The 25,504-nt window shown below is 50.8% G+C and overlaps 1 protein-coding gene, 3 long non-coding RNA genes and 1 other non-coding gene across 6 annotated transcripts in view; 1 reads left to right on the forward strand and 4 right to left on the reverse strand.

Moving 5' to 3' along the window:
- Positions 1 to 6,247, reverse strand: part of CCDC200 (coiled-coil domain containing 200) — a 42,532-nt gene extending 36,285 nt beyond the window's left edge. For both annotated transcript variants that reach the window (XR_013406862.1, XR_013406863.1), the window contains exon 1: positions 6,164 to 6,247. The gene's annotated coding sequence lies outside the window, so the exon portion shown is untranslated. The remainder of the gene's footprint in view (positions 1 to 6,163) is intronic.
- A 68-nt stretch (positions 6,248 to 6,315) lies between these two features.
- LOC114675752 (U2 spliceosomal RNA) lies at positions 6,316 to 6,506 on the reverse strand. The gene has a single exon (XR_003726637.1). It is a non-coding gene; the product is annotated as a U2 spliceosomal RNA (small nuclear RNA).
- A 6,735-nt stretch (positions 6,507 to 13,241) lies between these two features.
- On the reverse strand, positions 13,242 to 15,120 carry LOC144335748 (uncharacterized). Its single transcript, XR_013406879.1, has 2 exons — positions 15,019 to 15,120; positions 13,242 to 14,823 (listed from the first exon to the last, which is right to left on the reverse strand). It is a non-coding gene; the product is annotated as an uncharacterized LOC144335748 (long non-coding RNA).
- Positions 15,121 to 17,849: 2,729 nt separating this feature from the next.
- Positions 17,850 to 20,041, forward strand: LOC144335740 (uncharacterized). Its single transcript, XR_013406870.1, has 2 exons — positions 17,850 to 18,680; positions 19,315 to 20,041. It is a non-coding gene; the product is annotated as an uncharacterized LOC144335740 (long non-coding RNA).
- Positions 17,854 to 24,781, reverse strand: LOC144335742 (uncharacterized). The gene is made up of 2 exons (XR_013406872.1): positions 24,724 to 24,781; positions 17,854 to 19,983 (listed from the first exon to the last, which is right to left on the reverse strand). It is a non-coding gene; the product is annotated as an uncharacterized LOC144335742 (long non-coding RNA).
- Positions 24,782 to 25,504: the final 723 nt, after the last annotated feature.

Consider the following 25,504-nt stretch of genomic DNA (forward strand, 5'->3'; position numbering starts at 1 on the left):
CAGTAGTCCAACCAGATCCTCTTCATCCAGGCCAGGTCCAGCTACGCCCTGCTTCTTGGGAAAGTTTTTCTTCTAAATTCCTCAAAGATTTCAAAGAATCAGTGAAGCAATACGGCACCAACTCCCCTTTTGTCCGGTCCACATTAAAAGCCCTCGCAGAAGATAAACAGCACTTTGGTGCCTTATGATTGGTAAATTCTAGCAAAATCGGTATTATCTAAATCCCAATATTTACAATTCGGGACTTGGTGGGTCGATGCTGTCCAGGATCGAGTTCAGCTTAATCAAGGCTCTAATCCTCCTGTTAATGTTGCAGCTGACCAGTTATTGGGAAGGGGACAATGGCCTGCAACTACAAATCAAACTATACTAAATGATGAGGTCATTCAACAGCTTCGCAAATGCTGCCTGTATACTAGTAATAGCGCACTTATACCAGTCCCTAACGATGACAGGTTTCCCGCTCAACCAGAGGAAAAGGGTATGCAGTTTAATTTGTCAACTGGATATAAATTCCCGCCATTGTGCATAGCAATGTCACCTGGCTGCTTGGCTTTCTCTAATCAAAATTGGATGTGGACCGTACCATCCTCTAGTAATGATTCTTATGAAGTACATCATGTGTTCAGTAGTAATTCTTTTCAGATCATGGCTGTTGAACTTAATCCTCATGAGGAATGGAGAGTTCCCGTCACCACCAAAAATAATACAACAAAAGGACTGCCAGACTGTTCAAGAGAACCTACCGAGGGAACTTGTTTAGGGAACTCAATCATATGGAATGACTGTAATGCTCCAAAAGCCGTACGTAGTGTTACGGAGCCTAGTTACAGGAGCTGTTATTGACTGGGCTCCAAGAGGGTATTATTGGCGGAACTACTCCGGCCAAAATACCCAATGCTCTGAGTTCAATTATTTGATACATCGCGTACGAGACGGATGGCAGTCCTGCAGGTTGAGGGAATGGGTGTCTCCTTACCCATTCAAATGGATGGACTCAGGAATCGTTCCTCCTAGACCAAAAACGATTCATCCTATTGTTGCCCCAGAACATCCTCGATTACGGAAATTAGCTGCGGCCACGACCGGAATCAGACTATGGGACGCTACCTACCAAATCTCTCCCACCAATACCAAAACACCCATGTTTAAAGTCACTGTAATGTCAGAACAGGTAATACCTATCAGGAGCCTACAAGGGATAACCCCCTTATATGCTGTTAGTTGGAATTATAAATGTCACTCCCAATAGACAAACTATAGAATGTGATGACTGCAAACTCATCACATGTATTGATGCCCCTTTTGATCCCAGAACAAGTATTCTCCTGGTGAGGGCTAGGGAGGGCGTATGGATACCAGTTTCCTTACACCGTCCATGGGAGTCTTCTCCCTCTATTCACATAGTCAATGAAGTTCTTAGACGTACCCTTCAGACAACTAAGAGGTTCCTCTTTACTCTTACTGCAGTCATTGCGGGATTAATTGCGGTTACTGCCACAGCAGCGGCCGCTGGACTTGCTATCCACAATTCTGTCCAGACCGCTCAATATGTGGAAGCATGGCAGAAAAACTCCACTAGACTCCGGAATTCTCAGGCTCAGGCTGATCAAAAATTGGCTAATCAAATTAATGATCTCCGCCAGAGTATGATATGGCTGGGAGATAGAGTTATGAATTTGGAACACCGTATGCAATTACAATGTGATTGGAATACTTCTGATTATTACATAAGGCCTTATGCTGATAATAAAGATCAGCATAGCTGGAAAAAGTCATGAGACTTAAATTTAAAAGCCTGGGATGATAACCTAACGTTAGGTATCTCAAAACTTAAAGAACAAATTTTTGAGGACTCGCAGGCTCACTTAACTACCATTCCTGGATCAGACATCTTTGAAGGAATAACCAAAGGGTTATCTGATCCAAATCCCTTTAAATGGATCAAACCCCTCAGAAGACCACTGTTGTCTTTGGCATTATTAACGTCGGTACGTTTATGTTGGCTGCTTTTAGTCTGCAGATGTCTCCGAGGGGTCCGAGGACAAGTCTGAAGTCAACGACAAGCAATGATGGCAGTGACGATCCTGGTCAATAAAAAGGGGGGCGATGGGGGCGGTAAGACAGCCAGGTGCCGAGGCAAGAGGCTGAAGCCACAAGCTGTTCCAGTATAATAAAGAAAATAATTAGAATAAGAAAAGTGATACTAGAAATAGGATACAGATATGATTATATGTGAACAGTGTTAATCATTAGTTTGTAGTATGACTCTCTGTTCTGTGATTACAATAATCTCCGTTCTCTTATTATAACCTAGGAAAAACCAGGCCATACAGAGTTAGGAGCGGAAGGGACACAGTGAGAGGTGACCAGAAGACAAGAGTGTGAGCCCTCGGTCACGCCCAGATAAAAGCCGCTTGAGGGCTCCTTGGTGTAGCGGTAGCGCCAGTGCCTGGGAAGGCACCCGTTACTTAGCACACCGGGAAAGGGAATCTCCGTTTCTCCAGGGGAGTTAGAGAACACTCTGCTCCACCACCTCTTGTGGGAGGGCCTGACATTAGCCAGGCGTGCCCGCAGTCGTCCGGAGGCTTAAACGTCTCCCTGTGATGCTGTGCTTCAGCGGTCACGCTCCGTGTTCACTTTCACGTTCCGCCTGTACACCTGGCTCCTCCTTTTGAGTTCTTAGAAGAGAGCAGTGGCAGAATTAGTAAAAGGACTAAAGTCTTTGATCTTTCTGATAAGTGCATAGAAGAAATGCTGACGTTTGCTGTCCTCCCTCTCCACCTCGGCTACCACAAAGGGAAAGGCCCCCCTGTCCCGTGGACACGTGACTCGCGTGACCTATCAATCAATCATCTGAGATGACTCACACTCCTTACCCTGCCCCCTTGCCTTGAATACAATAAATAGCAGCGCCGTCCAGGCACTGGGGGCCACTACGGTCTCCGCGCTTTGGTGGCAGTGGTCTCCCGGGCCCAGCTGTCTTTCTTCCTATCTCTTTGTCTTGCGTCTTTATTTCTACGATCTCTCGTCTCCGCACACGAAGAGAAAACCCACAGACCCGGTAGAGCTGGACCCCACATTATCTCGATTATAAGATAATCAAGATATTCACGTGGACTACTGAATCTTTCGGTGCCCCCTTACTATTCTGCTTTCTCCCACCGGCGAGTGTTTCCCTCATTTCACGCCATCCCAATCTCCGCCGCCCTGTCTTGTCATCCCCCATTCTACTGCCCAGCGCAGTGCACTATGGCAGCCGCTAGCCACAGGTATCTAGGGAGCCCTGGAAATGTGGTCAGTTCTAATGGAGCTGTGCTGTAAAGTGTCAAATACACATGGGATTTTGAAGACAGGATGAGTACAACTCTCACATTTTTTTTTTCTTTTTTTTTTTTCTTTTTTCTGACGGAGGTTCCGCTCTTGTTACCCAGGCTGGAGTCCAATGGCGCGATCTGGGCTCACCGCACCCTCCGCCTCCCGGGTTCAAGCGATTCTCCTGCCTCAGCCTCCCGAGTAGCTGGGACTACAGGCATGCGCCACCACGCCCGGCTAAGTTTGTACTTTTAGTACAGACGGGCTTTCTCCATGTTGGTCAGGCTGGTCTCCAACTCCCTACCTCTGGTGATCTGCCCAGCTGCCGCCTCCCAAAGTGTTGGGATTACAGGCGTGAGCCACCGCGCCCGGCTTTTTTGTTGCTGTTTGTTTGTTTTTGTTTTGTTTTGTTTTGTTTTGTTTTGTGTTTTCTTGAGACAAAGTCTTGCTCTGTCACTCAGGCTGGAGTGCAGTGGCACGATCTCAGCTCAGTCCAGCCTCTACCTCCCGGGTTCCAGCGATTCTCCTGCGTCAGCCTCCCGGGTAACTGGGATTACAGGCGTACGCCACCACGCCTGGCTGATTTTTGTATTTTTCCGGGGCTTTCGCCACGTTGGCCAGGCTGGTCTCGAGCTCCTGACCTCAGGCGATCCGCCCGCCTGGGCCTCCCAAAGCGCTGGGATCACAGATGTAAGCCACCGCACCGGGCTCTTTAATTCTGTCTTTATTTTCTGAGATAAGAGTCTCGCTCGAATGCTCAGGTTGGACTGGAATGGCGTGATCTAGGCTCGCTGAAACTTCCGCCGCCCGGGTTCAAGCGATTCTCCTGTCTCAGCCTCCCGAGTAGCTGGGATTATGGACGCACAGCACCACGCCCGGCTAATTTTTGTGGTCTTTGTGTCTTCTGTCTTCTGCTCTTCAGTACTGCATAGAGCCGCAGAAGACTAGTGAGTCGAACAAACAGCCCCTCTTGCAGCAGTTGTTGATCACAGGGCTGCCCCTGCTACTCATCCTGTGTCTCTCCTCCAAATCCCCCCTCCTCCTCAGCTATCACCACTGCCGATGCTGGTGGTTTCCCTGGGTACCGTGAACCAAACTCTCATCCCTGAGGGGCCGAGGCTCGCCGTGGCCACGCCCTTCTCAAGTCAGGGTTCCCGCACATTCACAGTTACAGGTGGCCCTGGGAGCAACACCTGGCACCCAAACAGATCACCAGAGTCCACACGTAGTCCACCTGCCCTCCCTGCATGAGATCAGCTCTTCCTCCTCCCGATGATAGATCAGGGTCAATGATCCCTGCCAAGATGGCCACTGCTCCAGCCTGCTGCTCCAACCTGTCCAGCCGCAGCTGTAGCCTGAAGGCTTGAAGTTCAATGGGACCCTCTCCCGCTTTCTACAAACTGGTTCCTTTATTTTTATGTTTATTGATTTGGGATGGGGTCTGGCTCTGTCACCCAGGCTGGAGTGCAGCGGTGCAGTCACTGCTCAGTGCAGCACCCACCTCCCAGCCTCCATCCATCCTCCTGCCTCAGCCTCTGGAATAGCTGGGGTGCAGATACGCCCCAGCCCGAACAGGGTTTCACTAGGTTGCCTGGGCTCTTTCTTTTTGTGTGTGTGTTTGTTTGTTTGTTTCGAGACGGGGCTCCGGCTCTGCAGCCGGGGCTGCAGTGCAATGGTGTGATCTCACCTCACCTCGCTGCGGCCTTCCGGGCTCCGGCGATCCTCCCAGTGTGCCCGGCCTGAAGACCGCCTTCAGAGAAAGAAGCAGGGGGAGTTTTGCGGAGGACAGACAAGATTTCTGGAGTTTGGAAAGGGTGAGAGATTGGGCCAGCAAAAGGAACATTCCGATCTTTATGTTGGGATGCAATTTATAGATACAGGGATGAGACCCAAAAGAGCCGGCAGAGATTTGTCATCACGGTTGCAAGGCAACTGCCGGTGGCTGATCCCGTAAACGATGTGCATACCTAGAACGGAGCCTACAGATGCATCAAGCATGAACGGCGGAGCCACGATGCTTGGACTGCCCCGATACATGGCTTATATTACCTGCACCGCAGTTTTTCCTGGGCAAACACGGAAGCGTGTCGCCGGTGCGTTGGCACCTGCCTTCAAGTGCCAGCTACTCAGCGGGCCGAAGAGGAAGAACTTCCTACTAGAAGGACACATGGACACGTATGTTGATTTACAGTAGCAAAGACTTGGAACCAACTCGAATGCCCATCAACGATAGGCTGGATAAGGAAAACGTGGCACGTATACACCATGGAATTACTAGGCAGCCATAAAAAAGGATGAGTTCATGTCCTTCATTCTCAGCAGACTGACACAGGAACCGAAACCCAAACTCCTAAGTGGGAGTTGAACGGTGAGAACACATGGACACAGGAAGGGGAACATCACACACCGGGCCCTGGCGGGGCGTGGGGTGCAAGGGGAGAGAGAGCATTCGAACAAATACCCAACGCATGCAGGACTTCAAACCTAGATGACTGGTTGATAGGTGCAGCAGAGCACCGTGGCACACGTACACCTATGTTCCAAACGTGCACGTCCTGCACATGTACCCCAGAACTTGTGGGGGGGCGGAGGGGGGATACCAAAAAGGAGGGGGGGGAGACAGAGAGAGAGACATAGAGAGAGAGAGAGAGAGAGAGAGAGAGGAAGGAAGGGAGTGAGTTCAATTCCGGGTGGATCCCATTCCCTTAAAAGGTCACCACCACTCGACTGCCAAGCTGAGATCTAACGTCCTCCAAAGGAGTAGTCAGTCGGCTGCGGGGGGGTCGTAGCCTTCCCAAAGCGCTGCAGTCACAGCGTAAATGGAAGCGTGCCAGGGAGCAAGGCCTACCGTCTGCCGCCCGCAGGTCAGAAACCCCACGGTACTCCAACGAGCAGTTGAAGCGGCAAGACGGCGTATCACACACGCTTGGCGTGCAAGCCGCCCCGCCCATGCTCTCTCTCTCACCCCTTCTACTTTTAGCAAACGCGTTGTATCCCCGGAGGGGGTGCACCGTTCCTGGAGGTACTGCAATACCAGGTCGATGCGTGGAGTGGACGGAGCAAGCTCCTATTCCATCTCCCTGCTCCAAAAATCCATTTAATATATTGTCCTCGGATAGAGGACGTATCAGATATTAAACTGATAAGAACAGATACTACACTTGATCTTAGCCAAAAGGCCGAGAAGCGATGCCGTCGCCTTCGCGCCCGCCGTCACCGTCCCACTCTCATCCACATTCAAGTCGCGGTGAGAGCCCCACCCGCGCTCCTTGCCCCATCCCCTCTGTCTCGTCCACCCCACTATGGACGCCGTTACACACTCGGGCTCATTTCTTATTCTCCACCTTTGAAAAGGGAAATCTTACACCCGTGCTTGGATCCGGCGTTCCCGGGCTTTCATTTCGAATTTGCATACCCCGCCCTTTCACGGAGGGCGCGGCCTCCGCGGTTGACTCCGCCCCCGGGGCCGCCTCTGCCTCGGGGAGCCGGGGCTCCGCTGGGGGCGACTTCCTGGTTTCTACCCAGCCAGCGCCAAGACAGAACCGAAGGAGACTGGGGGCGAAGGCGAGAGGGGTCTGTGGAAGAGACCGCTCGGCGGAGAGCGGTCCACCTTTTCCTGGAGAAAGACGAGGTCCCAGGGCAGGAGCCCGGGCGGCGCCGGGCCTTTACTTCGTCACCAGCGGGCGGGGAGACCGGCCTCGTACCCGCCGGACGAGGGGCCCATTCCGAGTCAGGGAAGCCGAAGGCCTGGAGGCGCTTCCGGGAGCAGGGGCTGGAGTTCCTCTGCCGGGCGGGAGGCTGACACCAGACACCCGGCAGAGGGAGGCGGCGCGTGGATGGCGAGGGCCCGGCAAGGATTCTCCCCAGCCCCTGTGCCTGCGTCTCCTGTGGCTTCTGTGCACGGACCGTGTCCTGTGCTGTGCAGGGAAAGCTGCCTCTCTGCTCGGGACGTGGATTCCTTTCACCTCCTCCTCGCCTGGCTACTCCTGACGCAGGTTGTCAGGACTCCGCTTGGGTGTCACCCGTCCAGGAAGCCTCCCTTAATTAAGGGCCCTGGGCACTCACCCCATACGTGACTAGCAGCCCTCCTATGTATTTCGTCGCACCCCCGTTGTTTATATCAACTATTCCACTCACCACCCTTCTGGGCAATCCTTTATCTCCCCCTCTGAAATCCCATCACTGAGGGCTGGGACCCCTCCCCAGTACTTATCCCCGTTTGCCGGCGCTAGTCTGGTGCCTGGCGTGTGGAAGGCGCTCAGTAAACGTTTGTGGAGCGAAGAAACGACGCAAACGTGATGAGCACGACAGCCCGAAACAGAGAAGACGCAGTTAGGAGGTTACTGGCCCCGCGCGGGGGTAAAGGGGGAAGGTCGGGCTCGGGGTGGCAGGACACCAGAGGGCAGGGGTGACTGCCGGGGTGCTCTTGCGGGAGGATGGCCGTCAAGGCCCCCGGCAAGGTTGCGATAAAGTTTCTCTCCGAGGCACAGACTGCCGCCTGCGGGGTCAGCATTTACCTCTCCCTTCCTCCTTCCTAACCCAACTTCGGCGGAGAGCTGAGGGCTGAGGGCTTTAGGTGCGTTATCTCGAATGTTGGTCAATTCTAATGCTTCTGTGTTGTAAGTTTAAAATACACATGGGATTTAGAAAACAATATAAAATGATTAAAACTCTCAAAAATAAATTTTATGTTGTTTAGTATTGTTTTCCTTTTTGACAGCGACTCACCCGTTTGCCCAGGTTAGAGTGTAGTTGAGGGATTCCAGTTCACTGAAACCTTCCACTCCTGAGCTCAAGCAATTCTCCTCCCTCAGCCTCCCACCATGCCTGGCTAATTTTATCTTTATATGTGACATATATGTGTATATATTGTATGTATACATATATATACGTATATCATATATATACGTATATATATATATTTGATTTTCTCAAATGGATTGTTGCTCTGTCGCCCTGGCTGGAGTGCAATGGCGCAGTTTTGGCTCACTGCCATCTCTGCCTACCGGTTTCAGGTTATTCTCCTCCCTCAGCCTTCTTGGTAGCTAGGATAACAGGCGCCCACCACCACGCCCTGATAATGTTTTTGCATTCTTAATGGAGATGGGCTTTCACCATGTTGGTCAGGCTGGTCTCGAACTCCTGACCCTAGGTGATCCACTCGCCTCAGCCTCCCAAAGTGTTGGGATTATGGACCTGAGCCACTGTGCCCGGCCTTTTTTGTTTGTTTTCGTTTTGTTTTTTTGAGACAGTTTTGCTGTTGCTGCCCAGACTGGAGCGCAATGGAGCCATCTCAGCTCACCGCATCCTCCACCTTCTGGGTTTCCGTGATTCTCCTGCCTCAGCCTTCCCAGTAGCTGGGATTATAGGCATGGGCCACTATGCCCGGCTGATTTTGTATTTCTATGAGATATGGGGTTTCTATATGTTGGTCAGGCTGGTCTCAAACTCCCGACCTCAGGTGATCTGCCCGCCTCAGCCTCCCAAAGTGTTGAGATTACATGCGTGGGCCACTGCACCTGGCCTATTTTTTTTTTTTTTTCTTTTTTTCTTTTTTAGATATAGCCATGCTCTGTGGCCCAGGGTGGAGTTCAGTGATGAGATCTCGGCTCATTGCAAATTCTGCCTCCCGGGTTCAAATGATTCTGCTGCCACAGCCTCTTTAATAGCTGGGGACGCAGGAACAGGTCACCACACCCATCCAATTCTTGTATTTTTAGTACAGATTGGGTTTCACCTTGTTGGCCAGGCTGGTCCGGAACTGCTGACCTCAAGTGATCCATCCACCTCGGCCTCCCAAAGTGCTGAGATGACAATCATGAGCCACTGTACCCATACTAAGATTTTTTTGCTTTTTGTTTTTTGAGACAGAGTCTCGCTCTGTCGCCCAGGCTGCAGTGCAGTGGCGCGATCTTGGCTCACTGCAAGCTCCGCCTCCTGGGCCCACGCCATTCTCCTGCCTCAGCCTCCCGAGTAGCTGGCACAACAGGCGCCCGCCACCACGCCCAGCTAATTTTTTTTATTTTTAGTAGAGACGGTGTTTCACTGTGTTAGCCAGGATGGTCTCGATCTCCTGACCTTGTGATCCGCCCGCCTCGGCCTCCCAAAGTGCTGGGATTACAGGCGTGAGCTTTTTTTTTTTTTTTTTTGAGACGGAATTTCACTCTTGTTGCCCAGTCTGAAGTACAATGGGGCGATCTGGGCTCATTTCAACCTCCGCCTCCCAGTTTCAAGCGATTCTCTTGCCACAACCTCTCGAGTAGCTAGGATTATAGGTGCGGGTCACCAGACCCAGTTAATTCATGTATTTTTAATACAGGTTGGCTTTCATCTTGTTGGTTAGGCTGGTCTTGAACTCCTGACCTCAAGTGATCCACCTGCCTCGGCCTGCCAACATGCTGGGATTACAGTCCTGAGCCACTGTTCCCGAACCAAGTGTTCTATTTATTTATTTTTTTGTGAGACAGAGTCTTGCTGTGTCACGTAGGCTGGCATGTAGTGGTGTGATCTCGGCTCACTGCAACCTCTGCCTCCCGGGTTCAAACAATTCTGCTGCCTCAGCCTCCCGAGTAGCTGGGATTACAGGCACGTGCCACCATGCATGGCTAATTTTTTCTATTTATAGTAGAGATGTGGTTTCACCATGTTGGCCAGGCTGGTCTCTAACTCCTGACCTCCTGCCTGGGCCTCCCAAAGTGCTGGGATTACGGTCATGAGCCACTGCGCCTGACCCGTTTTTTAATTCTTATGGAGACACGGTCTTCCTATGTTGCCTAGTTTTGCCTGGAACTCTTGGCCTCAAGTGATACTCCTGCCCCAGCCTTCCAAAGCTGTTCGTTACCTGTCGAAGTGATATTTTGTATATGCTGAGTTAAATGAAATTAGACTTAATTTCCTTGTTTGTTCTTATTTTATTTCAAAAATACGGCTACTGCAACATTTAAAGTTACATGTGAGGTACATATTTCTAGGGAACAGCACTGTGTAGAGTGACACTCAGAGAGGCTAAGCAACTTGCCTAAAAGGAAGCAAGGTCAGCATTTGAACCCAAGCCACCTGTTAACCATATGCAGTCTCATGGTTTGCAATTGTAGCGTGGGCATAAGGATGACACCTCTCTGATTTGGGTAGTTGGGAAGCTTCTTGTGGAAATGCCAGGCCTAGAGGAAGGAAAGCCTTATGTGTGCACTAGGGAAAATCACTTCTCATCTGTCAAATAGAGGTAATATCCTTTCTATAGTGCTGCAAAGGAGAGTCTCTGCTTTGCCCCTGTTATTAAAAGCTAAAGATGCCATATCCAAAAGCTGTTTCATAGGAGTCTAGGGACACATAGCCACATAGTGGGTTTTTTTTTTTTTCTTTTTTCCTTTTTTTTTTTTTTTTTTTGAGACAGAGTCTTGCTCTGTCTCCCAGGCTGGAGTACAATGGCGCAATCTGGGCTCACCGTAACCTCCACCTCATGGGTTCAAGCAATTCTCCTGCCTCAGCCTCCCAAGTAGCTGGGATTACAGGCACTTGTCACCACGCCCGGCTAATTTTTGTATTTTTAATAGAGACGGGGTTTCGCCATGTTGGCCAGGCTGGTCTTGAACTCCTGACCTCAAGTGATCCACCGCCTCAGCCTCCCAAAGTGCTGTGATTACAGGCTTCAGCCACCACACCGGCTCCCACAGCTGCTTTTTGTAGTTTCCTGTGGATATCAGGGGCAGACTGGGTTATACAATATCCTCCCAAAAGGGTTTGTCCTTTCTTTGAGGCAGGATCAGTGATATACTTCCTAATTCCTTCAACTAAATGCCCTCGAAATAAAGCTGGATTCTCATCTTTATCCTGAGAATCTTCCTTAACCTGTTCATAGTTAATAGGCTTTTTCATACATTTCTTCATCCCTTCCAACAAACAAGTGACCATATGATCTCTCCTCCCCAAGTCCTCACTGCCCCTTTGATAGTTCCACTCTGCATCTTGATCTAGAACTGCTATACTTCCTGCCTGATATATCATATGGTTCGGGTCGCGAGCCAATACCTCATCTGCATGGGTCCTAGCTGTCCCCAAAATGCATTGTTTCTCTTCCACTGTACAACACAGAGACAACAAAACATGCGGATCCTACCAAGTTAAACTATAGGTCAGAGTTGATTTCTCAAACCTATCTATAAATTGTCCTGGATCTTCAGAGAAATTACCAACCTTCTCTACATATAGAGGCAAATCAGACGTACAAAAGGGAACATGTACTCTCACAGTGCCCTCTTCCCAGTTTGCCACTTCTCTAAGTGGACAAAGATTTCCCCTTGGAGGTTGATAGGATGATAGGAGGCCCCACTATGAGTAGTACTCGCTGGGTTGAGTTCCGTGGGGAGTGGTAGGTATAGAGTGGGACTAGCTGGGTAAGGAGAAGGGACGAAGGGTTCTCAGAAACTTTCAGGTGGACTAGAGGGAGAAAGAACTGATACATCTGAACCTTCGGAACTGACAGAAGGAGGTTCTGCTCCACCCAAAAATGCCCGCTGAACCACGGCGGGGCTTGCATTAAAGGATCACCTAGTATGTCTAGATCTTTTTCTTCTTTTCCTCTCATCAAACATGATTCACATTATCCAAATAACATAAGTGAGCTGAGCCATGAATCTTAGATAAACCACAACATGGACTTCGACAAAAATGTCAAATAAGGCAAAATAAATGAAGAGGATTTAGATAAGAACAACCAGAGCAAGCAATAGCAGCAGTATGGATTGGAAAAGCAAAGCGAAGCCGGTTTGCCCGAACCCAGGAAAGGAAAGTTTTTTTGTTTTTGTTTTGAGACAGTCTCGCTCTGTTGTTAAGGCTGCTGGAGTGCAGTGGTGCAATCTCGGCTCACTGCAAACTCCGCCTCCCAGGTTCAAGCGATTCTCCTGCCTCGGCCTCCCAAGAAGCCGGGATTACAGACGTGTACCACCACACCCGAGTAGTGTTTGTATTTCTAGTAGAGACGGGGTTTCACCGTGTTAGACAGGACGGTCTTGAACTCCTGACTTCAGGTGATTGGCCCACCTCAGCCTCCCAAAGTGCTGGGATTACAGGCGTGAGACCCCGCACTTGGCCATGAAGGAGCTTTTTTAGTGTGCAAAATGAAACAAAACAGCAAGGAGAAAAGTCCCCTGATTTCCATCGTAATGCTTCTCAATCACACTTAGCATAGCAGCAACAAAACAGAACCATATCTATCTAATCTTATTGCTCATAGTTGTTAAATACCAAATCTCAATCAGCAATTTTAGAGACGGATCCTCCAATGCTTGTTGTTCTCAGTGTTTCACAAGCAAACGGAGAGAAATCGGGAAGGACACAGGAGAAGAATAAGGTAAAATCCCTAAGACCAGTTAAATGAAGTCTCCTGCAAATGACAGTGAAAGGGAGACAGCAACCAAGACAAGGAGGACGAGGCAGATTAATGCCAAGAGCATAGCTTGCGGTGTGAAACCTATTTTTTAGCCGAGAGGGACTTCACTGAGGGGCCTCTAACCCCCTAAATCTTAGAAGGGACTCTAACCCTCCTAGGTTGGGCCTCCAACCCGAGGTCAAGCATCCTTGCCTTTTATTAAGAGGGGCCTCTAACCCACTCTCTTTTAGGAAAGACTCTAACTCCACTAAGTTGGGTCTCTAACCCAATCCCATTCTTTACCCGGGCACTCCACCCCTTACCCAAAGTCGTCCAATCAGTGCTGCAATCTACTTCCTTTGGGTTGGGTGAGTTTCTTCAGTATCCTCCCTTCCGTCGTTCGCCAGAAATATGTTATAGGGCCCCAACACTTACCCAAAGCACTACAGTCCCATCTGTGGTCGCCAGAAATATGTCACAGGAAAAGGGCCCCGATCCAGACCCCAAGAGAGGGTTCTTGGATCTCGCGCAAGAAATAATTCAGGGCAAGTCCGCGGTGCAAAATAAAAGCAAGTTTATTAAGAAAGTAAAGTGAAAGAACAGCTACTCCAAAGACAGAGTAGGACGTTCCCGAAACTAAGAGACGGAACGTATCCACCCTAGGTACAATGCGTGTACACATGGGGAGAGGTGCTCTGCTACAAGGGTTTGTGATAAAGGATTAATTTTAATTATTATATTGTGCAAGAATCCCTATTACTATCTTTAAAGCAAAATTAGGAACGCCTTTGTTCTCCAGATATCCAGCTATCTGGACACTCGGGTCTCCTTAGTAAACATTAATTTGTTCCCTTAACCGTAAACATCTGACAGCTAGGAATATCCTTCAGAGAATGCACGCCCGTAAATCCCGGCCTCATTTTTCTAGCCCTCACTCAAAATGGGGTCGCTTCGGGTTCCAACGCCTCTGACAGTCATACTACATATGACTCAGCCACGTTGATGGAAAAAGTAGACTGGATAGTGACGTACCCGCAGAAAACGAGTGCAACATCTGTCATACAGATCTGACTGCAGTCAGATTCTGCACAGTTAAGTGGAGGCGGCAAACTTGAATGCAACCATCTTCCTACCGCATCCCACAAAGCCACGTAAATCGAAAAGCAGTCCGGCTCTGGATAGTGAAACACATGCGGCAAACTTGAATAGAAAAATGTTTAGACTGCCTTGGATGGAGACACGTAAATGAAAAAGCAGTCCCACTCGGGATAGTGAAGTACGGGCGCTGAACTTAAATGGAACAATCTGCATACTGTATGTGAGTAAACCAAGTAATAGCAAAGAGCAGTCAGATTACGGAGAATGATGGAGACCGATGTGAGTGCAGTAATCTTTAGCTCAATGATCGTCACGCCGCAACCAAGTGAAACCGAAAGCAACTAAGCTCTCCAAAGCACAGGCGGCCAATGTAAAAACAGAGGCGGCGTTGTGAGCCTTATGGCGTAAACGGCGTGAAGCAGGTTCGGAGACTGTCGATGTGAGCCTTAATAGCGTAAATGGCGTAAAGCAGGCTCTGGGACTGTCGATGCGAGCCTTATGGCGTAAACGGCGTTGGGACTGTCGATGCGAGCCTTATGGCGTAAACGGCGTTGTGAGCCTTACGGCACAAACGGTGTAAAACAGGCTCGAAGACTGTTGATGGGAGCCTTACGGCGTAAATGGCGTAAAACAGGCTCGAAGACTGTCGACCCGAGCCTTACGGCGTTTATCGCCTAGAGGGCGTTGGGAGGATGATGGCCTTTATGGCGTAAAGGGCGTTGGGAGCCGTAGAGCGTAAATGGCGTAAAGCAGGCTCTGGGACTGTCGATGCGAGCCTATGGCCTACGCGGCGTTGTGAGCCTTACGGCACAAACGGCGTAAAACAGGCACGAAGACTGTCGACGTGAGCCTTACGGCGTTTATGGCGCAGGAGGCGTTGGGGGGATGATGGCGTTTATGGCGTAAAGGGCGTTGGGAGCCTCAGAGCGTAAATGGCATAAAGCAGGCTCTGGGACCGTCGATGCGAGCCTATGGCGTACGCGGCGTTGTGAGCCTTACGGCACAAACGGCGTGAAACAGGCTCGAAGACTGTCGACGAGAGCCTTACGGCGTTTATGGCGCAGAAGGCGTTGGGGGAGGATGATGGCGGTTATGGCGTAAAGGGCGTTGGGAGCCTTAGAGCGTAAATGGCATAAAGCAGGCTCTGGGACCGTCCATGCGAGCCTATGGCGTACGCAGCGTTGTGAGCCTTACGGCACAAACGGCGTGAAACAGGATCGAAGACTGCCGACGAGAGCCTTATGGCGTTTATGGCGCAGAAGGCGTTGGGGGGAATGATGGCGTTTATGGCGTAAAGGGCGTTGGGAACCTTACAGTGTAAATGGCGTCAGAGCAGGTTCGGTACAAGTGAACCTATCGTCCACTGCACTCCTTCTCCACACATCCTCAGCTCAGGGTGACAGATATCACCCTCAATAACTCTCTCTCCTACGTTGAAACTGTGTATCTTTATCCAAATTTTAAAACTTGCCTAAGTAATATTGTTACTATTTCCGAGGACATTCACTTTCCTTTTTTGCTCCCATAACTCCCGAGAGAAACAGCCATTTAAAATTTGCATGCCCCGCCCCAGACGCGCCGTGCCCTGCCTGCCAACTGCTGAACAGAAAAGAGCCTGTAAATCACTGGGATCTTGGGAACGCTCCTTCGGCTTCATTGCCCTTCAGGAGGAAAAACCCAGAACGAAAAAGACACGAAGAACTCTATGGGGCTATTCTTTCCTCCCCCTCCCTCCTCCCCTCCCCTCTCCCTCCCTCCTTCTTCCCTTCACCTCCCTCTCCCTCCTCCTCCCCCTCTCGTCCTCACCTAGCCGGCATCCGACATTTCTTTAAACTTTTATTCACACATACGTTGAGAGAATTGTTTGGTGAACACCCGTATGCCCATCACCTAAAGTCATCTTGCTGTACTTGCTTTATTATGTGTTACAGACACGTAATTGCATATTTTCTATAGCTGCACACATGGAGACAGGTACTCAGGTCTCGTCCCTCTAGCCCTTTCTCAACTGTCTGGTCCGGCAAGTTTTCGAAGAGGCCAGGGTGCAGCCCCCCGGGGAGCACATGCTCTGACTGGTTCCAGGGCTGGGCGGAGCCTTGGGAAAGGGGCCCCTGGAAGAGTTAAAGAAACAGGAAATACACACGAAAAGAGTTTTTGCTCTTGTTGGCCCAGGCTGGAGTGCAATGGAGCGATCTCGGCTCATCACAACTTCCGCCTGCCGGGTTCAAGTAATTCTCCTGCCTCAGTCTCCCGAGTAGCTGGGATTACAGGAGCGCGCCACCACGCCTGGCTAATTTTTGTTTTTGTTTTTGTTTTTGTTTGTTTGTTTTTAGTAGAGACAGGGTTTCAACATCTTGGCCAGGCTGGTCTCCAACTCCTGACCTCAGGTGATCTACCCACCTCGGCCTCCCAAAGTGCTGGGATTACAAGCCTGAGGCACGGCACCCAGTCCCATATTACTATCTTTAAAGCAAACTTGAATGCAACGATCTTCATACCGCATCCCACAAAGCCACGTAAATCGAAAAGCAGTCCGACTCTGGATGGTGAAACACATGCGGTAAACTCGAATGGAAAGATGTTTATACTGCCTCGGATAGAGACACGTAAATGAAAAAAACCGTCCCGCTTCGTAAAGTAGGGGCGCTAAACTTAAACATAACGATCCGAATATCGCATCTGAGTGTGCCAAGTAATAGCAGAGACCAGTCAGAACACGGATACTGATGTAGGTGCGGTAACCTTTAATCCAATGATCGTCACACCGCATGTGACTAAACCAAGTGAAATCTAAAGCAGCCACACTCTCCAAAGTACACGCTGCTGACTTATATACACACAAGTGTGCTAACAGGCCCCGACGATCCAATGCAAACGCGTGGAGGTAACGAAAGAACCTCCCATTCCACCTTGTCAGCAGACAGCGTTTAGAGATCTCCTTTGCTGATGTAATGCGAAATAACGGTAACTGACAGTGCAAGTCCCGCACTTAACCTCAGCCTAAATGACCAAGGCGCTGTAGGCATTAGCGTTCCTTCACAGCCCTCCTCCTCTTAGAGCCAAGTGTATTAATAGGTCCCGACAATCTGAGTGGAGATGACAAGAGGCTCCCATTCTATGAGTGGAGATAACAAGCTGACGACAAAACTCGGGTGCTCCCCCCACTGGCACCCAGCAGGCAGCACCAGCCCCCGCTCCCAGAGCCCTCCATCCTGCCCCTTCCCAAACCCCCATCAAAACACCAACCCAGTCTCCTCGCTCTCAAGTCGTTTTCCGACCTGCCTGGGAGCCACTCTGATCTCCCAGAACACCTCATTTTGTGAGTTATAAACCTTTCACGCCTTCTCGGTGCCTGTGTGGTGTCACCAGTCTCGATTTCCAAAATAAATTTTCGGTCAGTAGTGGCGGTGGGGTCCATCTAGTTCTGCAGAGTGGGAACAGCACAGAAGCTGTCGGACTTGCTGTGCACATATTCCAATTTGGGTGGAAAAGCCTCCTCACTGGGCTGGGTGGCCTCTTGTCAGTGACAAAACCAAGGGATTTGCTACTCTCTCATTTACACACACTGGTTACTGAGTGCCTCCTGTTGAACACTTTCACTTCCGGGGACAATTCGTTGTTCCAGACCAAGCTCACTACTGTCTTCACTGGACATTTCTAAGAGGTGCTTTTGGTCCCAGGGAAATACCCCGGAAGCTGTGAAGTACAACAGCCTTAGGCCCTGTCCCAAAGATTCTAATTTAATGGCTGTAGGGTGGGGCTAGGACCTCAGGATGATTCACTCCACGGAGCTATCGAGCTATTGTCCTCAACTATAGCCAAGGGGTGATAAGCACTGTTAGACACAGAAGGAATTTACACTCCCCTTCAGGAAAGACCTTTGTAGTTACGACCTCCAAGCACGGGTGTAAGGTATGACCTCACACCGGTGCTTGGATCCGGCGTTCCCGGGCTTTCATTTCGAATTTACATGCCCCGCCCTTTCAGGGAGGGCGCGGCCTCCGAGGTTGACTCCGCCCCGGGGGCCGCCTCTGCGTGGGGGAGCCGGGGCTCCGCTGGGGGCGACTTCCTGGTTTGTATCCCGCCGGCGCGAAGACAGAACCGAAGGAGACTGGGGGCGAAGGCGAGAGGGGACTGTGGAAGAGACCGCTCGGCGGAGAGCCGTCCACGTTTTCCTGGAGAAAGACGAGGTCCCAGGGCAGGAGCCCGGGCGGCGCCGGGCCTTTACTTCGTCACCAGCGGGCGGGGAGACCGGCCTCGTACCCGCCGGACGTGGGGCCCATTCAGGGAGTCGGGGAAGCCGAAGGCCTGGAGGTGCTTCCGGGAGCAGGGGCTGGAGTTCCTCTGCCGGGCGGGAGGCTGACACCAGACACCCGGCAGAGGGAGGCGGCGCGTGGATGGCGAGGGCCCGGCAAGGATTCTCCCCAGCCCCTGTGCCTGCGTCTCCTGTGGCTTCTGTGCACGGACCGTGGCCTGTGCTGTGCAGGGAAAGCTGCCTCTCTGCTCGGGACGTGGATTCCTTTCACCTCCTCCTCGCCTGGCTACTCCTGACGCAGGTTGTCAGGACTCCGCTTGGGTGTCACCCGTCCAGGAAGCCTCCCTTAATTAAGGGCCCTGGGCACTCACCCCATACGTGACTAGCAGCCCTCCTATGTATTTCGTCGCACCCCCGTTGTTTATATCAACTATTCCACTCACCACCCTTCTGGGCAATCCTTTATCTCCCCCTCTGAAATCCCATCACTGAGGGCTGGGACCCCTCCCCAGTACTTATCCCCGTTTGCCGGCGCTAGTCTGGTGCCTGGCGTGTGGAAGGCGCTCAGTAAACGTTTGTGGAGCGAAGAAACGACGCAAACGTGATGAGCACGACAGCCCGAAACAGAGAAGACGCAGTTAGGAGGTTACTGGCCCCGCGCGGGGGTAAAGGGGGAAGGTCGGGCTCGGGGTGGCAGGACACCAGAGGGCAGGGGTGACTGCCGGGGTGCTCTTGCGGGAGGATGGCCGTCAAGGCCCCCGGCAAGGTTGCGATAAAGTTTCTCTCCGAGGCACAGACTGCCGCCTGCGGGGTCAGCATTTACCTCTCCCTTCCTCCTTCCTAACCCAACTTCGGCGGAGAGCTGAGGGCTGAGGGCTTTAGGCGCATTACCTCCAACATTTATTTCACTCGACGGCCGAAGGCCGTCAGAGGTGGGCCTTATCATTAGGCACGGCCGGGGTTAGGGTGAGGCCACTCCTCCAGGGCGGAATTTCAGGGGGTGCCCCCCCCCCCCGCCCCAAACCCTTCGGCAATCAACACAAACTATAGTTCAATGCAATATATCTTACCTTGTGGGCGGCAAGCCACCCAGGGGCCGAGGCAAGAGACTGAAGGCACAAGCTGTTACAGTATAATAAAGAAAATAATCAGAATAAGAAAAGTTATACCAGAAATAGGATACAGATATGATTATATATGACTATTACTAGTCATTAGTTTGCAGCATTACTCTTTGTTCTACTACTGTAAGAATCTCTGTTCTGTTGTTTTAACCTAGGGAAAACCGGGCCATAGAGAGTTAGCAGCTGGAGGGACACGGTGAGAGGTGACCAGAAGACAAGCGTGTGAGCCCTCGGTCACGCCCGGATAAGGGCCGCTCGAGGGCTCCTTGGTCTAGCGGTAACGCCAGTGCCTGGGAAGGCCCTCCTTACTTAACAGACCTTGGTCTAGCGGTAACGCCAGTGCCCGGGAGGGCACCCGTTACTTAGCACACCGGGAAAGGGAATCTCCCTTTCTCCAGGGGAGATGGAGAACACTCTGCTCCGGCACCTCTTGTGGGAGGCCTGACATTAGCCAGGCCCGCCCTCAGTCGTCCGGAGGCTGGACCGTCTCCCTGTGATGCTGTGCTTCATTCAGTGGTCACGCTCCTTGTTCACTTTCACGTTCCGCCTGTACACCTGGCTCCTCCTTTTAAGTTCTTAGAAGATAGCAGTAGCAGAATTAGTAAAAGTACTAAAGTCTTTGATCCTTCTGATAAGTGCGTAGAAGAAATGCTGACCTATGCCGTCCTCCCTCTCCGCCTCGGCTGTCACAAAGGGAAAGACCCCCTGTCCAGTGGACACGTGACTCGCGTGACCTCTCAATCATTTGAGATGACTCACACCCCTTACCCTGCCCCCTTGCCTCGAATACAATAAAGAGCAGCCCGTCCAGGCATTCGGGGCCACTACCGGTCTCCGCGCTTGGTGGCAGTGGTCCCCCGGGCCCAGCTGTCTTTCATCCTGTCTCTGTGTCTTGTGTCTTTATTTCTACGATCTCTCGCCTCCGCACACGAAGAGAAAACCCACAGGCCCCGTAGGGCTGGACCCTACATCTGGCACCCAACGAGGATCTCTCTCTCGCTGTGTGAAGGTGCACTTTGAGCGCGGAACTCAGCGGAGGACTACCGACGACAGATTCCTGAGGCTTGCGGTCAATAGGCTGGGCGGTAAGCTTGGGCACTCAGAGTATCCCGGGGACACCATGGGACAGGCCGGTACCAAGTACTCGGCTTATTTAAATGTTATAAAGACTCTGCTTAAAGACGGAGGTGTAAAAGTTTCTACTAATAAGTGAATTAAACCAGTTCGAGGTCGTAGATCTCCTTTACCCTTGGTTTGCTACTGAGGGAACTTTAGAACTCAAACATTGGGATGAAATTGGCCGACAATTTAAAATTGCTCATAAAGGGGGACACGTTATTCCGCCCACTATTTGGCCAGTCTGGGCTTCGGTTCGCTCTGTCCTAGACTCCTTGCAGACTCGCGTGGACAACGTGGAGGCTGATCCCTCTTTCCTCTCCTCTGAGGAGGTTGAGGAAATTCTCAGTTCTCTTTCCCCTGAGGATACTGCACAGATTGAGGCCGTGATTCTACAGACGGACCTCCATTCTGACATTCCTTGGGCCCCGCCGCCCACACCAGAGCCTGCCGTGCCCCCATCATCACTTTACGATGAACTTTCAAATGATGTCCTCGCCGCCAACCAGCAGAATCCAACCGAAATATACTATCCACAGCCGTCGTCGTGGCCGGACCCTCCTATCTTTCCTCAGCCCTGCTACAGGGCCCCCCACCTTCCATCTACACAGCCCGGAAATGAGGCTATACAGCCTGAAAAAGAGGCTCTAAACTACGTTTCTATGCAGCCTGGTACGGAGGCTCTCAATTCTCAGCCCGCGAATGAGGCTCTCAACACTGTCTCTGTTCAGCCCTGCCGCAGGGCCCTCCGCCTTCCGCCTGTTCAGCCCGCCAGTGAGGCTCTCAACACTGTCTCTGTTCAGCCCTGCCGCAGGGCCCTCCGCCTTCCGCCTGTTCAGCCCGCCAGTGAGGCTCTCAACACTGTCTCTGTTCAGCCCTGCCGCAGGCCTCTCCACCTGCCGCAGGCCTCTCCACCTTCCGCCCGTTCGGCCCGGTAACGAGGCCCTCAACCCTATCCCTACTCAACCCGGTTATCCATCTCTCACTTCTGCTTCTCCTTCGGAGTATCAGGCTCGCTTGAAGCCTGTCCTGCAGTTACCGCCGGCAGCCTGGTCTTCAGGCCCCTGAAAGACCTGCTCAGCAGGTACTCGCGCCTCCACCTGGCTTACAGGTTCTCAATTCTTCCTCTATTCAAAACCCTCATTTCTTTTCTGCTTCTGGTCCGGTCACCACTGCGGTTGCCGCCACCACCATGGCCGCTCACGAGCAACAAATCACATACATTCCTTAAAATGATACTCCTCTTATGAGGGCCATCTCTCAGGCAAGGGAATACGGGGATCCCGAAGCCTGGCAATTTCCTGTAATTTTACAACCTCCGATGCCTGCCGCCCCCGTCCCTGAGGCACAGGATCAGCCACAGCCCGCTGATCCTGCCCAGCAGGTGGCTGAGCCCGCGGCTCCTCAGGCTCCTCAAGCTCCGCAGCCTGACAGTCAGGCTCCTCAGGCAAATCACCAGGCTCCACAACTGCCTGCGGCGCAGCCAGTTCCAGGTATACCTGCAGTCCGGGCAGTAGTCCAACCAGATCCTCTTCATCCAGGCCAGGTCCAGCTACGCCCTGCTTCTTGGGAAAGTTTTTCTTCTAAATTCCTCAAAGATTTCAAAGAATCAGTGAAGCAATACGGCACCAACTCCCCTTTTGTCCGGTCCACATTAAAAGCCCTCGCAGAAGATAAACAGCACTTTGGTGCCTTATGATTGGTAAATTCTAGCAAAATCGGTATTATCTAAATCCCAATATTTACAATTCGGGACTTGGTGGGTCGATGCTGTCCAGGATCGAGTTCAGCTTAATCAAGGCTCTAATCCTCCTGTTAATGTTGCAGCTGACCAGTTATTGGGAAGGGGACAATGGCCTGCAACTACAAATCAAACTATACTAAATGATGAGGTCATTCAACAGCTTCGCAAATGCTGCCTGTATACTAGTAATAGCGCACTTATACCAGTCCCTAACGATGACAGGTTTCCCGCTCAACCAGAGGAAAAGGGTATGCAGTTTAATTTGTCAACTGGATATAAATTCCCGCCATTGTGCATAGCAATGTCACCTGGCTGCTTGGCTTTCTCTAATCAAAATTGGATGTGGACCGTACCATCCTCTAGTAATGATTCTTATGAAGTACATCATGTGTTCAGTAGTAATTCTTTTCAGATCATGGCTGTTGAACTTAATCCTCATGAGGAATGGAGAGTTCCCGTCACCACCAAAAATAATACAACAAAAGGACTGCCAGACTGTTCAAGAGAACCTACCGAGGGAACTTGTTTAGGGAACTCAATCATATGGAATGACTGTAATGCTCCAAAAGCCGTACGTAGTGTTACGGAGCCTAGTTACAGGAGCTGTTATTGACTGGGCTCCAAGAGGGTATTATTGGCGGAACTACTCCGGCCAAAATACCCAATGCTCTGAGTTCAATTATTTGATACATCGCGTACGAGACGGATGGCAGTCCTGCAGGTTGAGGGAATGGGTGTCTCCTTACCCATTCAAATGGATGGACTCAGGAATCGTTCCTCCTAGACCAAAAACGATTCATCCTATTGTTGCCCCAGAACATCCTCGATTACGGAAATTAGCTGCGGCCACGACCGGAATCAGACTATGGGACGCTACCTACCAAATCTCTCCCACCAATACCAAAACACCCATGTTTAAAGTCACTGTAATGTCAGAACAGGTAATACCTATCAGGAGCCTACAAGGGATAACCCCCTTATATGCTGTTAGTTGGAATTATAAATGTCACTCCCAATAGACAAACTATAGAATGTGATGACTGCAAACTCATCACATGTATTGATGCCCCTTTTGATCCCAGAACAAGTATTCTCCTGGTGAGGGCTAGGGAGGGCGTATGGATACCAGTTTCCTTACACCGTCCATGGGAGTCTTCTCCCTCTATTCACATAGTCAATGAAGTTCTTAGACGTACCCTTCAGACAACTAAGAGGTTCCTCTTTACTCTTACTGCAGTCATTGCGGGATTAATTGCGGTTACTGCCACAGCAGCGGCCGCTGGACTTGCTATCCACAATTCTGTCCAGACCGCTCAATATGTGGAAGCATGGCAGAAAAACTCCACTAGACTCCGGAATTCTCAGGCTCAGGCTGATCAAAAATTGGCTAATCAAATTAATGATCTCCGCCAGAGTATGATATGGCTGGGAGATAGAGTTATGAATTTGGAACACCGTATGCAATTACAATGTGATTGGAATACTTCTGATTATTACATAAGGCCTTATGCTTATAATAAAGATCAGCATAGCTGGAAAGAGTCATGAGACTTAAATTTAAAAGCCTGGGATGATAACCTAACGTTAGGTATCTCAAAACTTAAAGAACAAATTTTTGAGGACTCGCAGGCTCACTTAACTACCATTCCTGGATCAGACATCTTTGAAGGAATAACCAAAGGGTTATCTGATCCAAATCCCTTTAAATGGATCAAACCCCTCAGAAGACCACTGTTGTCTTTGGCATTATTAACGTCGGTACGTTTATGTTGGCTGCTTTTAGTCTGCAGATGTCTCCGAGGGGTCCGAGGACAAGTCTGAAGTCAACGACAAGCAATGATGGCAGTGACGATCCTGGTCAATAAAAAGGGGGGCGATGGGGGCGGTAAGACAGCCAGGTGCCGAGGCAAGAGGCTGAAGCCACAAGCTGTTCCAGTATAATAAAGAAAATAATTAGAATAAGAAAAGTGATACTAGAAATAGGATACAGATATGATTATATGTGAACAGTGTTAATCATTAGTTTGTAGTATGACTCTCTGTTCTGTGATTACAATAATCTCCGTTCTCTTATTATAACCTAGGAAAAACCAGGCCATACAGAGTTAGGAGCGGAAGGGACACAGTGAGAGGTGACCAGAAGACAAGAGTGTGAGCCCTCGGTCACGCCCAGATAAAAGCCGCTTGAGGGCTCCTTGGTGTAGCGGTAGCGCCAGTGCCTGGGAAGGCACCCGTTACTTAGCACACCGGGAAAGGGAATCTCCGTTTCTCCAGGGGAGTTAGAGAACACTCTGCTCCACCACCTCTTGTGGGAGGGCCTGACATTAGCCAGGCGTGCCCGCAGTCGTCCGGAGGCTTAAACGTCTCCCTGTGATGCTGTGCTTCAGCGGTCACGCTCCGTGTTCACTTTCACGTTCCGCCTGTACACCTGGCTCCTCCTTTTGAGTTCTTAGAAGAGAGCAGTGGCAGAATTAGTAAAAGGACTAAAGTCTTTGATCTTTCTGATAAGTGCATAGAAGAAATGCTGACGTTTGCTGTCCTCCCTCTCCACCTCGGCTACCACAAAGGGAAAGGCCCCCCTGTCCCGTGGACACGTGACTCGCGTGACCTATCAATCAATCATCTGAGATGACTCACACTCCTTACCCTGCCCCCTTGCCTTGAATACAATAAATAGCAGCGCCGTCCAGGCACTGGGGGCCACTACGGTCTCCGCGCTTTGGTGGCAGTGGTCTCCCGGGCCCAGCTGTCTTTCTTCCTATCTCTTTGTCTTGCGTCTTTATTTCTACGATCTCTCGTCTCCGCACACGAAGAGAAAACCCACAGACCCGGTAGAGCTGGACCCCACATTATCTCGATTATAAGATAATCAAGATATTCACGTGGACTACTGAATCTTTCGGTGCCCCCTTACTATTCTGCTTTCTCCCACCGGCGAGTGTTTCCCTCATTTCACGCCATCCCAATCTCCGCCGCCCTGTCTTGTCATCCCCCATTCTACTGCCCAGCGCAGTGCACTATGGCAGCCGCTAGCCACAGGTATCTAGGGAGCCCTGGAAATGTGGTCAGTTCTAATGGAGCTGTGCTGTAAAGTGTCAAATACACATGGGATTTTGAAGACAGGATGAGTACAACTCTCACATTTTTTTTTTCTTTTTTTTTTTTCTTTTTTCTGACGGAGGTTCCGCTCTTGTTACCCAGGCTGGAGTCCAATGGCGCGATCTGGGCTCACCGCACCCTCCGCCTCCCGGGTTCAAGCGATTCTCCTGCCTCAGCCTCCCGAGTAGCTGGGACTACAGGCATGCGCCACCACGCCCGGCTAAGTTTGTACTTTTAGTACAGACGGGCTTTCTCCATGTTGGTCAGGCTGGTCTCCAACTCCCTACCTCTGGTGATCTGCCCAGCTGCCGCCTCCCAAAGTGTTGGGATTACAGGCGTGAGCCACCGCGCCCGGCTTTTTTGTTGCTGTTTGTTTGTTTTTGTTT

The sequence above is a fragment of the Macaca mulatta genome, chromosome 16 (genome assembly GCF_049350105.2).
Source record: "Macaca mulatta isolate MMU2019108-1 chromosome 16, T2T-MMU8v2.0, whole genome shotgun sequence".
NCBI lineage: Eukaryota > Metazoa > Chordata > Mammalia > Primates > Cercopithecidae > Macaca > Macaca mulatta.